Source organism: Polypterus senegalus, chromosome 9, assembly GCF_016835505.1.
Source record: "Polypterus senegalus isolate Bchr_013 chromosome 9, ASM1683550v1, whole genome shotgun sequence".
In the NCBI taxonomy this organism is placed as follows: Eukaryota; Metazoa; Chordata; class Cladistia; order Polypteriformes; family Polypteridae; genus Polypterus; species Polypterus senegalus.
The window spans coordinates 6,558,528-6,572,839 of record NC_053162.1 but is presented as its reverse complement, the minus strand read 5'-3'; the positions used below and the strand labels follow the sequence as shown (position 1 = coordinate 6,572,839).

Below are 14,312 nucleotides of genomic sequence, written 5' to 3'. Positions count from 1 at the left end.
GTGAATCACCCATGTGAGTAAGTAGGGTTTTACCTTCTATATAAAGTGTGTAAGAAAAATAATAAAAAATAAGCCCTGGTTAAATTCACCCCATGCAAATTGACTTGATATAAAATTTCACAATTTCATGTAAAAACTGCATCTCCCGGAGGATTTTAGAGGTTTTCACCGAAAAAATGTAGGCGGTCAAAGAACTTGTCCGTGTTCTGTGTGACCCTCATTGGACCAGTTCATCACACCGATTCATACTGTGTCAGTCAACAACAACAACAACTTACATAGCACATTTTCGTACAAAAAGTAGCTCAAAGTGTTTTACCTAATGAAGAAAAGGAAAAATAAAAGACAAAATTAAAACAATACAACATTAGTTAACATAGAAAAGGAGTAAGGTCTGATGGCCAGGATGGACAGAAAAAAACAAAAATAAAACTCTAGACGGCTGGAGAAATAAAATTAAAATCTGCAGGGGTTCCAGGCCACGGGACCGCCCAGTTCCCTCTGGACATTTTACCTAACATAAATGAAACAGTCCTCTTTGGATTTAGGGTTCTCACGGAGCCACTTGATGTTGATGGTCATACAGACTTCTGGCTTTTAATCCATCCATCATTGTTGGAACATCACGGTGCTTTGAGTAGATGGTGGTGGCACAAGCCACCACCAAAAGGACACCGGAAAAGGAAACAGAAGAGAGATTAAGGGTTAGTACAGATTTTTGAGCCACCACGAATAGTTATTATAATGAGTTGGAGATACAGAGTATCAGGATTTCGATTACAGTGAAGTTATGAGAAGGCCATGTTACAGTAATGTGTTTTCAGCAGTTTTTTAAAGTGCTCCACCGTATCAGCCTGGTGAATTCCTATTGGCAGGCTATTCCAAATTTTAGGTGCATAGCAGCAGAAGGCCGCCAGCCTCACCACTTTTAAGTTTTGTTCTTGGAATTCTAAGGAGATACTCATTTGAGGGTCTGAGGTTATGATTTGGAATATAAGGTGTCAGGTATTCCGATATATAAGATGGAGCAGATTATTTAAGGCTTTATAAACCATAAGCAGAATCAAATAGACGAGTTTCTGGATAAAGGAGCTCCAAACACAGAATTCTCCTCTTCAGTTCTTCTGTTCACAACAAGTGTGGCTGTTTTGAGGTGGCAACATTACATAACCGTAGAAGCCATGTCTATCTTTACAAATTTTCCTTTATAAAAAGTAACAATGCTGTTTGGTAACAGTACCTTACAGACATATGTCCTGAAAGTTTATCCTGTCCAAACGGGCCTTAAGCTTGACAAGAGAGAGGAAGACCATTTGGTCAGTCTTCTTTATTTGGTTAGCATGTAGCTAAATTGTCTCACTATCTAGAGCAAGGTTGTCAAACTCCGGGCCTGGAGGGCCGCAGTGGCTGCAGTTTCTCATTCAGACCCTTTTCCTAATCGGTGACCAGTTGTCACTGCTAATTAACTCCTTTTTCCCTTCATTTTATTAGCCCTGTTTTAAGGATTCAGTCCTCTGAATTGATTCTTTTCTTCATTAAATGGTAGCCAAACAGAAATGCGACGTGAAACGAGCCAAGAGTTAACCAGCTAAATTTGGGGCTTCAAACTCCAACCAATTTAACTCCAATCACTTTCTTAACGAGAAGCCAATTCTTTCTGTTAATTAAACCCGTTGTTTAAGTCCACAGCTTGTTGCTGCTCTCATTCTGCCACAGCAGACATTTCCAAACTTGTTGATTTTCTGTTTTCTTCTAACAACACTGTCTTAATGTTTTGGTGGCCTGAGAGATCAACCTTACCGAGACCTTCACCTTTTCTTTATTTTCAGAGTTTGTGTGATGGGCACGGGTGAGCTGGTCAAGAGACGGCTTGTTTTATGTCTCACTGTCATTTGGCTGCTAATTAAGGAAAAAGAAACCGCAAAGGAGTCTGAGTCAAGTGAATTAAAATTAAGGCAACGGAAGTTAATTAGCAGCAAAAATGTGTCACTAATTCAGAAGATGGTTGGAACGAAAACCTGCAGCCACTGTGGCCCTCCTGGACCAGAGTTCGACACCCATGATCTACAGCAGTGTTTCCCAAACTCGGTCCCTGTGGCTGCAGGGTTTTGTTCCAACCACATTTCTAATTAGTGACAACACCGGATAACACTGAGCTCATTTAATTAGCTGGTATTTTTTTTTTCTTTTATTTGACATTCAGAAAAGCACAACAGCATGATTTTTACGTTTATAAGACATTTATAAATATTTCTGCTTTTGCTATCGATTTTAAATGCTTAACTCTCTTTTGTTGATTTCATTATACTTTGCCCTTTCTCTGTGAAGTTTTTCCCTTTTGTTGTATCTTATTAATATTCAGACTTAAAACATACACTGTGTGCACAATTATTAGGCAAGTTGTATTTTTGAGGATTAATTTTAATATGGAACAAACACAGTGCTATCAGTCAATCCAAAATGTTAATAAACCTGAAACCTGAATGTTTCACAACGGAAATGTGAGTGTGAACATCATCAGGGGAATACATATGTGCGCACAATTATTAGGCAACTATTAGTGTGCAGATTTATTATGCAACTAAAGGAAAAATGAAAATTTTCCCATCTCACTTGTTTATTTTCATCTGTTATAGTGAGAATAATAAACAAACACCTCAAAATTTACAAATAAACATCTCTGACATTTCAAAAAAAATAAATCAATCAATCAATGACCAATATGGCCACCCTTCTTTCCAATAACAGTCATAAGCCTTTCCATTCATGGAGTCTGTCAGTTTCTTGATCTGTTGACGATCAGCTTTTGTGGAGCAGTGACTACAGCCTCCCAGACACTCTTCAGAGAGGTGTATTGTTTTTCTCCCCCGTAAATCTAGCGTTTAAGAAGTGCCCACAAGTTCTCGATAGGGTTTAGGTCATATGAGGAAGGGGGACCATGTCATTATTCCTTCATCTTTAAGGCCTTTACTGGCTGGCCACGCAGTGGAGAACTTCGATGCAAGTGATGGAGCATTGGCCTGCATAAAAATCCTGGTCTTCTTCCTGTATCACTGTTTGAAGAAAGTGTCTTCGAAAAACTGGCAGTAGGTTTGGGAGTTGATTTTGAGTTCATCTTCAATGCAAAAGGTCCAACTAGCTCATCTTTAAAAATACCAGCTCATACCAGTACCCCACCTCCACGTTGGAGTGGAGCTCTGTGCCCATTACTGATCCACAGGTCCATCCATCTGGTCCATCAAGAGTCACTCTCATCTCATCGGTCCATAAAACCTTTGAAAAAAATCTGTCTTCAGATATTTCTTGGCCCAGTTTTGACGTTTCAACTTATGTTTCTTGTTCAGTGGTGGTTGGGTTTCAGCCCTCCTTACCTTGGCCATGTCTTTGAGCACTGAACACCTTGTACTTCTGGGCACTCCAGGTAGGTTGCAGCTCTGGAATATGAAAGTACTGGAGGATAATGGGTTCCTGGTAGCTTCACGTTTGATTCTTCTCAAATCTTTGGCAGCTAATTTGCGTCTTTTGTTCTCAACACGTTTCTTGCGACCCTGTTGACTATTTGCAACAAAATGTTTGATGGTTCTGTGATCACACACCAATATCTTAGCAATTCCAAAAGTGCTGCATCCCTCTGAAAGACTTTTTACAATTTTTGACATTTCAGAGTCAGTTAAATCTCTTTTTTGGCCCATTTTGCCCGAGGAAAACTAGCTGCCTAATAATTCTGCACACCTTGATATAGGGTGTTGATCTCCTTAGGCCACACCCTCCCTCATTACACAAATACACATCACCTGACGTGCTTAAATCCAATAAGCATTCAAGTTAATACAGCTTGGAGTTGGAATATACGCATTAAAAATGATGATATGGTCAAAATACTCACTTGCCTAATAATTGTGCACACAGTGTATAAACTGAAGCACACTTTTTAATATTTCAATTGTCTGATGTGGCTATTCTTGTTTATTATGTACTTTTCCCTTACAAAGTAAATTATTACATTTCTTATAAACACCCTGAGTTATAGTGGCTTGTGCTTATACAGGTTTTTATTTTTAATTGTTGAGAAGCTCCAGGCATTGTTGTAGAGTAGTATTGAAGGGCTTGTGCGTAAACAGGCAATTTTTTTAGGACAGCCAGTGCCCCTTATCTGTAATTTTAAAAATAAACACACTCACTACTCTCTGAAATTGTATAAAGGGCTCAAATAGATTACACTGGAATAAAACTAAAAGCCACTGAGTTACATTATTCAGACAATAGCTCAAAATAGTTTGGTTTTTTTTTTTTTGTCTTCCCCTGGATCTAATAAACCGTTACCTAATCAGGATGATCCTTCCATTTCCATATATTTAATGCATAAGTGAAAAAAATAACAATAACACTAATACAGCATTATGCTGAAATGTCTTCTCAATTTAAAGGAGATTGCATGTCACTTGCTTAAAAAGACAATCCACACAATTGCACTTACATCTGTTACATTTGTTTACTATGGCCCGGTCGACTTTATCGGCTTTTTCTTTTGCATGGAAGTAATTATTCCAAGTTTCTAAAGCTGCATTTCCGGTATGAGGTGAAAGGTTTAACTTGAAAACATTAAAGAGACTTCTATTAAATGAATTGGAGATCCTGCAGAAATTCCATTATTTGATAGGATAGTCCACTTTTGATGAGCTGGCAGATTAGAAAGGGTCCTTGTTAGATTAAAGCTGTGTTCTCCTCTTAATAAAAGGAACACAAATGGTTTCATCCCTGACATTCGGATATTAAGGTATTAGTGTTTAAAACTGATTATTGGTGTTTTTTTTTTTTTAAAGAAAAAAAAGGAGTAGAGTGAAAAGTAAATAGGATTTGAACAGTCATCCTAGTGGATTAAGCTTGACGAAAGTTTCCTTTAGCTGGAATCCTTCAGTGGGCAGCTGGAGATAGTAGACATTTAACATACAGTATTAGCTAATTTCTATTAATTGTACAGATTAGCTGAGGTAATGTGACTTAACACGACACTTACTGATTAGTCCTTGTATGATTTCCTTTCATTTACACTCATGTGGATTTTCTTTGAAGCTTGCATTGGATAAAAGTGCCACTAAGGTTGTGTAATGAATGCAGCTGCCCCTTCACATTTGCAATTTTGACATTCACGGTTTTGGTTATTCACAAACTGGCCACAAACTATTAAATGGGAATAGTTTTAGAGCTTGGTGACTCATAGATGACGCACAAGCGAAAATTGTATAAATGTAAAAACCAATGCTTGAAAATAATTTGACATAAAATCTTCCATCTTAATAAAATGCTAAGTTTCTGTGTGGCTGTGTGTCTGTCCAGTTGCTATGTTTCTATTATTCCAACAGATAGCTCATTTGTAATAATAAAACACATTGCATTTTTAAATTCCTACAAATGGTGCATCACAAACAATTGTAGTAATAAAATGTGTTGCATTTTTAATTCCAACAGATGGTGCACCACAGACATTTGAAATAATAAAAGGAATTGCATGTTTAATTCCAACAGATGGTGCACCACAGACATTTGAAATAATAAAAGGAATTGCATGTTTAATTCCAACAGATGGTTCTTCACTAATGTTTGTGGTAACACATTTCATCCATTCATTATTCAACCCGCTATATCCTAATTACCAGGTCACAGGGGTCTGCTGGAGCCAATCCCAGCCAACACAGTGTGTAAGGCAGGAAACAAACCCTGGGCAGGGCGCCAGCCCACCGCAGGGTAATGCATTTGATTATTATAATATATTTTTTTGCTAAGATATTGTTAATCTAGCAGTGCTCATTACATTTATATCAGTACTCAAAGTGCTACCACGCAGGGAGGACCCAGGACGTGAACCCATAATCTCCTTACTGTGAGGCAGTAGCACTACCACTGCTCCAGTAATGCATTTTATTATTATTTTTATATATTTTTGCGAAGATATTATTAAACAAGCAGTGCTACCCATTTTAAGTCAGGCTGAAGTCTAAATAATCAATCTTTGCAGTGCACAAGCTATTGGATTGTATTTTGTAATGCATGAAGAAATATGATACATTGCATTTTACATTTCAACAGATTACGCATCACAAACATTTTTAATAATGCATTGCATTTGCCATTCTAACAGATGGTGGATCACAAAAATATGTTATAATAAAACACATTGCATTTTAATTCCAGCAGATGGTTCATCACTTGTGGTAATGCATTTTATTATTATTGTGATATATGTTTTGCTAAGATATTGTTAAACTAGCAGTTCGACCTGTCTAAGATAGTTTGAAATTTATTTAATCAATGTTTGCAGTGCACTAAACATTGGAATGTATTTTGTAATGCATGAAGTAATATAATAAATACATTGCATTTGCCATTCCAACGGATGGCTCATCACAAACCTTTGTTATAATGAATGCATTGTATTTGTCAGTCCAACAGATGACACATCAGAAACATTTGTAATAATAAAATGCAACGCATTTTCCATTCCAACAGATGGTGCATTACAAGCATATCTCATAAGAAGATGTATTTTTAATTCTATCCAGTAATGCACCACAAACATTTGTAGTACTGTAATGCATTTTATTGATGTATTTTTGCTAAAATATTGTTTAACCAGCAGTGCTTCCCATCTAATGTAATGAAAGTGGACTCTCAGCGTTAACGTTTTCAGTGACCGTCTGACGATGCGAGTCCAGCTTCATGCTGCCACTTCTCTTCTGGGAGCCTCTCGAACCCAACACCGTCGGCAATGTAATTGGATGAGTTCGTCTGATGGGGGACAAATCAAACTGAGCAAGGGGATGGTGCAAAAGGTGCAAGTGCTTTTATTAAAACAAAAACAAATCCAACCATTGTCCAAAGTGCAGTGCTTCAAAATGGTCAATAAATAAACAATCCATAAAAACAAGGTGAATAAAAGTGGAGGTTAAACAAAATTCCAAAAATCAAAGCAGTGCAACTGGCCTTTATAAAAACCTGGTGCCTACTCAGTTCAACTGGCGGCTCCCCTGCTTCTCCCATCCGGTTGCCTGCAACAGGGGAGTCTCCCTACCTGCAGCTGCAGCTACCTTCACCACAGGTCCGGTAGCCTTCTATCCCCAAGCCAACCACCATCTTGGTCACTCCAGCTCCTGGAGATCACTGCTGCCCCCACAGAGTGTTGGCCATAGACTCCTGCTGAGGGCCTCTCCTCCCAACTTTCTCCTTCTTGTCCCCTCGCATTTCTCCTATTTATAGTGGGGACGTGGCAGGCGTGGTAATCAGCAGCTCCTGGCATCAATTACGGACACAGGCGATCACGCACCTGTGCACTGCAGTGCAGAAACGCCCACGCCCGTATTGCACCCGGGAACCGCTCTGGCCACACTACCACGCCCCCTACTTAAGCCGCAAGTGCAGCGCTTATTTATTTTAAAAACTGGCCTTCCATTTCCACCCGCTATATCACACCATCTCTGTGTAGCATTGCCACTACAACTTCAGTTCTACTACACATGTGGACCTCTGGAGGTCCGTAGCTAGAGTCTATCAGTGAATCGAGCGTGACTGTCAGAGCGGGAATTGGGGAGGTTGTCCAGGATCAGCCACGGTCAACCTGCAATGCAACCTCGGTGGATCAAGTGCGATTTCCAAAATGGGAGGAGTGGGTCTGGGGAGTGGTTGGTGGTCAATTGCAATCCACCTGAAGTGCTGCCTTGATCAGTCACGTGTAATCAACAGAGCAGGGAGGATTGTGGCCCACAGATTGGGAAACTCTGCATTAGGTGACATTGGTAGCCACCTGGGGCGGCGTTTAGGAAAGTTAAGGGAGTGTCCGCTCTGGACACTAAGGAACGCCATCTATGTAACTGAAACGTTGATTGCTCCAGAAAGTCTTTACACTGAGGGGCACTGTTTTTGTAACTGAAGGGTTATGTTCTCTGGACACCAAGGAAGGAGCATCGACTCACCAGCCTCGATGTCTAGTAATACTGAGAGCTGTGCACTATGGACAATGTAAGGAACAAACCCTAGGACTCCATATGGATTTCAACTGGCACAGGCGGCAGAAATTTACTTTACAGAAAATGTTGAAATTTCTCACTGCCATTGATTCTGGCAAAGAAAAAAAAAGATGTTGCCATCAAGTTTCACATGCAGCTTTGTTAACTCTGTGTGCTGAAATTACATGTTAAATTCCATTATAACGAAATCCCCGTTATAACCAATTTGTTTTTTCCAGTACCGAACACTTCGTTCTAACAGAATTTGACCCGTGTTAAGTAATTGTGAACTTTTCCAAGTTATGTGACAGGTCTCCTGCTTTTTGCTAGTCCACAAAAGTAAAAACGAAGCACAAATACCAGCTCAACTTTCTCAAAATATCAGGGACCCTGTGTGTTCATATTTATTTTTTGAAACAAACAAGTTCTTCAGTATATCTCGTAAGATGCAGTCTTCCAAAATGAAAATCTGACATGTGATTCCCTTTGGAGTAAGCGGAGCCCAAGACTCCCATAACTGAGCAGTCTTTTGATAGGAGCGCTAGAAGAGACAGATCTTGTATCGTCTGAAGATGTCCTTAGAAATCGATGGGTACGCTCCACATTGGCTGCAGTTTTCAGATAATCCATGATTATGATGTGCGTTGGGGCAGCACGGTGGCGCAGTGGGTAGCGCTGCTGCCTCGCAGTTAGGAGACCCGGGTTCGCTTCCTGGGTCCTCCCTGCATGGAGTTTGCATGGTCTCCCTGTATCCAAAGTCCAAAGACATGCAGGTTAGGTGCAATGGCGATCCTAAATTGTCCCTAGTGTGTGCTTGGGGTGTGTGTGTGGGCGCCCTGCCCAGAGTTTGTTCCCTGCCTTGAGCCCTGTATTGGCTGGGATTGGCTCCAGCAGACCCCCGTGACCCTGTAGTTAGGATATAGCGGGTTGGATGGATGATGTGTGTAATTGTGACTGATGATGGCATATGGTGTAACAGTGAAAGGGTCGTGTCTGCTGGGTAGTGTTCCTAATACATCGGGGAAAAATAAGTCGGTGTGGACTTTTAAGTAGTTAGTTAAAAGCATTGCTGGAGTTAGACATTTAAGCTCTGGACAGACAAACAATACAACATCTTTGTTTTATTTTACAGTCAAAACTGCGAGTAGTGCCTACTGGGTAGTGTTGCTGGTACATCTTGAAAACCACGGCCTCTTTGTCACACTTCCATCTCGCAGAAGACAGTGTAGCATCCGACCCAGTTCTGTCACGTTCTGCCACAGCTTCAACCCCTCGGTGTCCAGACTTTGAACTTTGTGCTGCCCCCTCATCCCCTCAGGTCTGCTCCTGATGATTTATTTAAATGCAGTCCATTTGTTACTGCTGTTCAGTGGCGTAGCTCGAGTTCGTGCCGCTCAGTAAAGGGCGGTGCATCGATTTGCCACCCTCCAACATATCTGAATATGTTAACCTATTTAGATAGAAAATGAAAATGACGTATAGAGAAAAATAGAGATACATTTTGCATATATTCATATACAGAGAAACAGCAATAATTTTTACCATATAATTATTTAACGGCGGTTCTTAACCTTTGGGGCGCGCCCTAACAAAAAAGGGGGCGCGAAGATGTGTAAAAAAGAAAACAAGAATTGAAAATATGAAAAATACATCTACTGAAACCAAAACAAATTAACTTAAACTACATTCTGATACTAGAAAAATTAAATATAGAGTTAGATAAATGTTGATAAAAATTAAGTAGGTGTAATAAAACTTGTAGCGGTGTATCGGTAGCAAAAAATATAGGAATACATTTTATTAGGGTTTCAAAAAAAATGTTAGGGGGGCGCAATTAAAACTGTTATGAAAATTCGGGTCGCAAATACTTAAAGGTTGAGAAACACTGATTTTATAGGCATCATCAAGAATATAGTATAGACCAGTGGTGGTCGAACCTATGGCACGCGTGCCAAAGGGGGCACTCAGAGCCCTCTCAGTGGGCACGCGCGCCATCGCCCGAGCACAGAGTTCGTTACTATAAAGCCAGAGGAATGCGGGCCGGGCTGCTCCCTCACCGCTCCCCTCTTCACGCCGGAGGACTTTTCTCACATCACCCGCCCCTCTGCCCAGCAGCCCAATGGGAGCGCGTCCTTCCTCTCCTGTCTGGGGTAAGGCGGGCGGCACACATGCTGCTTGAGGGTGCGGCACGGACTGCAGCCTTTTGAGTCTGTGATTCCCGTGGTGGGGTTGGAGGGGATGTGGTATAGCGGGTCCACAGCTCAAAATTGAAAAGGCCAGTTTTAACAGATAATTGCCGACTCGGCTTAAAGGGGTTATGGTAGAGTGGCGGAGCGGTTTTCCGGGAGCTTTGTGACGCTGGCAGTCCTCGCTTAAGCGCACAGGTGAGGAGTCGTCCGCATCTGTAATTATTGCTGGGAGTTGCTAATCGCCACACCTGATCCACGACCCCGTAATATATAATGGAAGCTTTGGGGGCGGAGCTTAATAGGGAAGACCTGCGTGAAACGCTTCAGAGGTTCGAAGGGATGACTAAGGATTTCATTTCCATAACTAACTGTGCTGTCCTTTAAGTGTGGAATTCTCTGCCAAATAATCTTAAGTCAATGAAGGCACTTGAGATTGCTTTCCTTACTTTGTTTGGAACATCTTATGCTTGTGCGCAGCTGTTTTCAGCTTTGAGTTAAATCAAATCTGACACCAGAAACAGACTAACAGATGACCTGAGTGCTGCATGTGTTGCTCTCAAACTTACAAAGTATGAGCCAAGGTTAGACAAATTATCAGCATGCATACAACAGCAAAAAGCACATTAATTGTTCAAAAGCATACCGAATGCAAACTTTTACCTTTCAACAAAAAGTTGTTTGAATCATTGAAAGCTCCATTATTATGTTTTTCTTTTAAGACAAAAGATGTTAATGTATGAGTGGCTTTTCTAAACTAAAAGCTCAGTAGGTAGATAGACAGACAGAGCCTCAGTATTGGCAGTTCAGTCCAATTTACCATCCAGCTGCACTCCCAGGTATTTATTGGTCTGTACCCTCAGCACAGTCACCTCTGATGATCACGGGGTCCATGAGGGGCCTGGGCCTCCTAAAATCCACCACCAGCTCCTTGGTTATGCTGGTGTTCAGTTTTAGGTGGTATTCAGGTTAAATTGCCATGTTGGCACTTTGCGATAAATAAGTGGGTTTTGGATTGCAGTTTGGGCACTTGGTTTCTAAATGGTTCGCCATCACTGGTATAGACACACTGATAAGCTGTGTTCTGATTATTAGCTTAATATATAATTATACTGCAAAAACCAGAACCAGTGTAGTGTACAAGTGATAGGTGGGAATGTTTTTTGCGCAGAGCAAGAACGCTTTCGGATTAGTCAGTCAGTCATTGTCCAACCCTCTAACATAAGATCACGAGGGTCTGCTGGAGCCAATCCCAGCCAGCACGGGGTGCAAAGCAGGAACAAATCCAGGGTAGGGCGCCAGACCACCGCAGGGCACACACACCAAGCACAATTCAGGATCGCCGATGCACCTAACCAGCATGTCTTTGGACTGTGGGAGGAAACCCACGCAGACACGGGAAGAACATGCAAACTCCACACGGGGAAGGAGGACCCGGGAAGCGAGACCAGGTCTCCTTACTGCGAGGTAGCAGCATTACTACTGCGCCCCAGTGCCGCCCCATTTGGATTATAAATTGTAAATGAGTTGTTTATCTTCCTAGAAATTATTATCGGTGTAATGTTTAGGTTTTTTTTTGTTATTGCCCCATAAATTTCAACTGCTGTGTCTGATGCTGTCACAGAAGGACAGTCTGAAAATAATTTTTGAAGCATTTGTGGACAAAAATCTGAGAATTTTACTTTTTTCATTCATGATATTTTTCCGAACGCTGCTGCCTACACACGAGTTGTACTGAGCCTTTTGGCCAATAATGCCACCCCCAAAGATGTGCCGCGTGCAGCGGACTGCCCCCTCCGCCCGCCCTTAGCTATGCCACTGCTACTGTTGTTTATTATTGTTTATTCATTTATTTGATCTATTTCAATTTATTACTATCAACTCTTTAACCATTTAATAATTTATTAATTTATGCTATAGTTCCTCATTTGTGTGCCACCTGTCCCGTGTTTACTTCCAATGGTAGGCTACTTAGCAGGATACTAACTGAGGTAAAAACAAACCCCGAACTTCGTCTGTGTTATTGCAAGCAGCGAGAGTCCTTTTACAATCAAGTGCCAGTCTGTTACCATCTCTTCAGGGCAGTGACGTGCCGTGAGGTTCATGGCTGGTGAGGCACTGACTTCTTCAGAGTCAGATTTACAAATATATGAACTCAAAAGAGTCGCTGATTTACTATTCATTTGGCAGCCTGCACATGGACTACTGGTTATGTTTCATATCTCATCAGCATTCTTTACACACACACAGACAGGTAAGGCGCATATTTGGCTAAGAAAGAACGTGACATTTATAACGGCAGGAGAGAGCGAAGAGAGTGCATTTGCTCCTCGCCCTCCATGTCTTCGAAATTTTCCGTTGCAATTCCACAATTCATACTCATTCAATACAACTGAAAGTATAGAGTGGTGTACAAAAAAAAAGGGTGTCAATTTTGACCTTAATTGAAATATTTGGTTGTTATTTTTAAAAGCTTTTAATTCTGATGCTTTAATCAATTTTAATACAGACTGTTTAACAAAAAAGGACAGCAAGAAAAACTAAATTTAGCTTTTAAATATTGGATTGTTTTTTTTCTTAGTCTGATCCCATTTTTTTTTTTTTTTTATAAAATTGAAAACCGTTTATGCTCTTACCTTTATTTGTAAATGAAGTCCATGCGCCTATCCTTCTCCACAAAAAGTCCTCCTTCTTTTCCTTTAGTTTTAAAACTCTTAATCCTCCATTTTTGGCAGTCAGTCGGAATAAAAAATAAAAATAAACGGAGCGCTGCAGTGCACTTGACTTTCTGATGTCGCTAACTTATTGGCGCCTCTGCGTAGAAGAACAGCAGCAACGAGCACCTGTTGGACTCGCACGCGCCCCCTTCAGTGCAGCACCGTACCGTCTTCCTCATCGTGTGCCTTCTCACTGTGCATCAGCAAGACTAAATATGTCGCACACATTCATTGAAGATATTAGCCAGACTATGGAAAGTCAGGGTGTGTAATAAACATGTCTGCAAACATTATACTGGCAAGATACAGAGAGACCACGACAGGCACACGCCAATCGTATGCATCAGCTCAGTGTGTGAGGGACAGAGCAGTCCGAGGTGAGGCGAGGCTCGTCGCTGCCGCACCTCCTCGCGTTTCTTCTCAGTATTTGAACAGGAAATGCGTCAATTCAGAGGTTTTGACTATAAATTATTGGAATCGTACAAAAAACAAATTTATATCACAAATAATCTTAAGTCAATGAAGGCACTTGAGATTGCTTTCCTTACTTTGTTTGGAACAGCTTATGCTTGTGCGCAGCTGTTTTCATCTTTGAATTAAATCAAATCTGACACCAGAAACAGACTAACAGATGACCTGTTGACACATTTATGTTATCATTATTAGTTTTTTTTTTACTTTTCATGAGCCTCGCCTGCCTTCCCTGACCGCGACGTCCCTGTTGCTGTATGGAGGCTGTTGCAGATCTAAATAAACTAAGGCTCTTTCTGTAACCTTCATACAGATGGGTCTTTTGGGAACCAAATGAGGTTCCCTTATTGCATCACTTTGAAGAACTTCTCTGGCATACCACACGCACTTCAGAAAGGGGCATCCACTTGAAGCTAAGCAGGTTCGGGTCCGGGCAGTGCATGAAATGGAGACCATCTTGAAGAGGTGTTGGTGAGGCCTGCAGAGGGTACCTACCCTGTGGTCTGAATGTGGATCCCAATGCCTCAGCGCGGTGATGGGGGTACTGTGCTGTAAAAATGGTGCCGTCCCATTCGGATGAGATGTAAAACCGAGGTCCATACTCTCTGTGGTCATGATACATCCCTGGTTGTCCTTCGTAAAGAGCATGGAGTATCCCAATGTCCTGGCTAAATTGTCATGCATGGCCTTGTCATTTGAGAAGGGTCTAGCTGCAGCTTGCAACACCTACAACAACAACAACATTTATTTCTATAGCACATTTTCATACAAACAGTAGCTCAAAGTGCTTTACATAATAAAGAATAGAAAAATAAAAGACACAATAAGAAAACAAAATAAATCAACATTAATTAACATCGAATAAAAGTAAGTTTCAATGGCCAGGGGGGACAGAAAAAACAAAAAAAATCCAGACGGCTGGAGAAAAAATAGAATCT

The 14,312-nt window shown here is 41.0% G+C and overlaps 1 protein-coding gene across 2 annotated transcripts in view; it reads left to right on the top strand.

The window, feature by feature from the left end:
- The window catches only part of LOC120535086 (centrosome-associated protein 350), a 192,274-nt gene that overhangs the window by 62,333 nt on the left and 115,629 nt on the right, over positions 1 to 14,312 (top strand). The gene's annotated exons all lie outside the window — the stretch shown is intronic.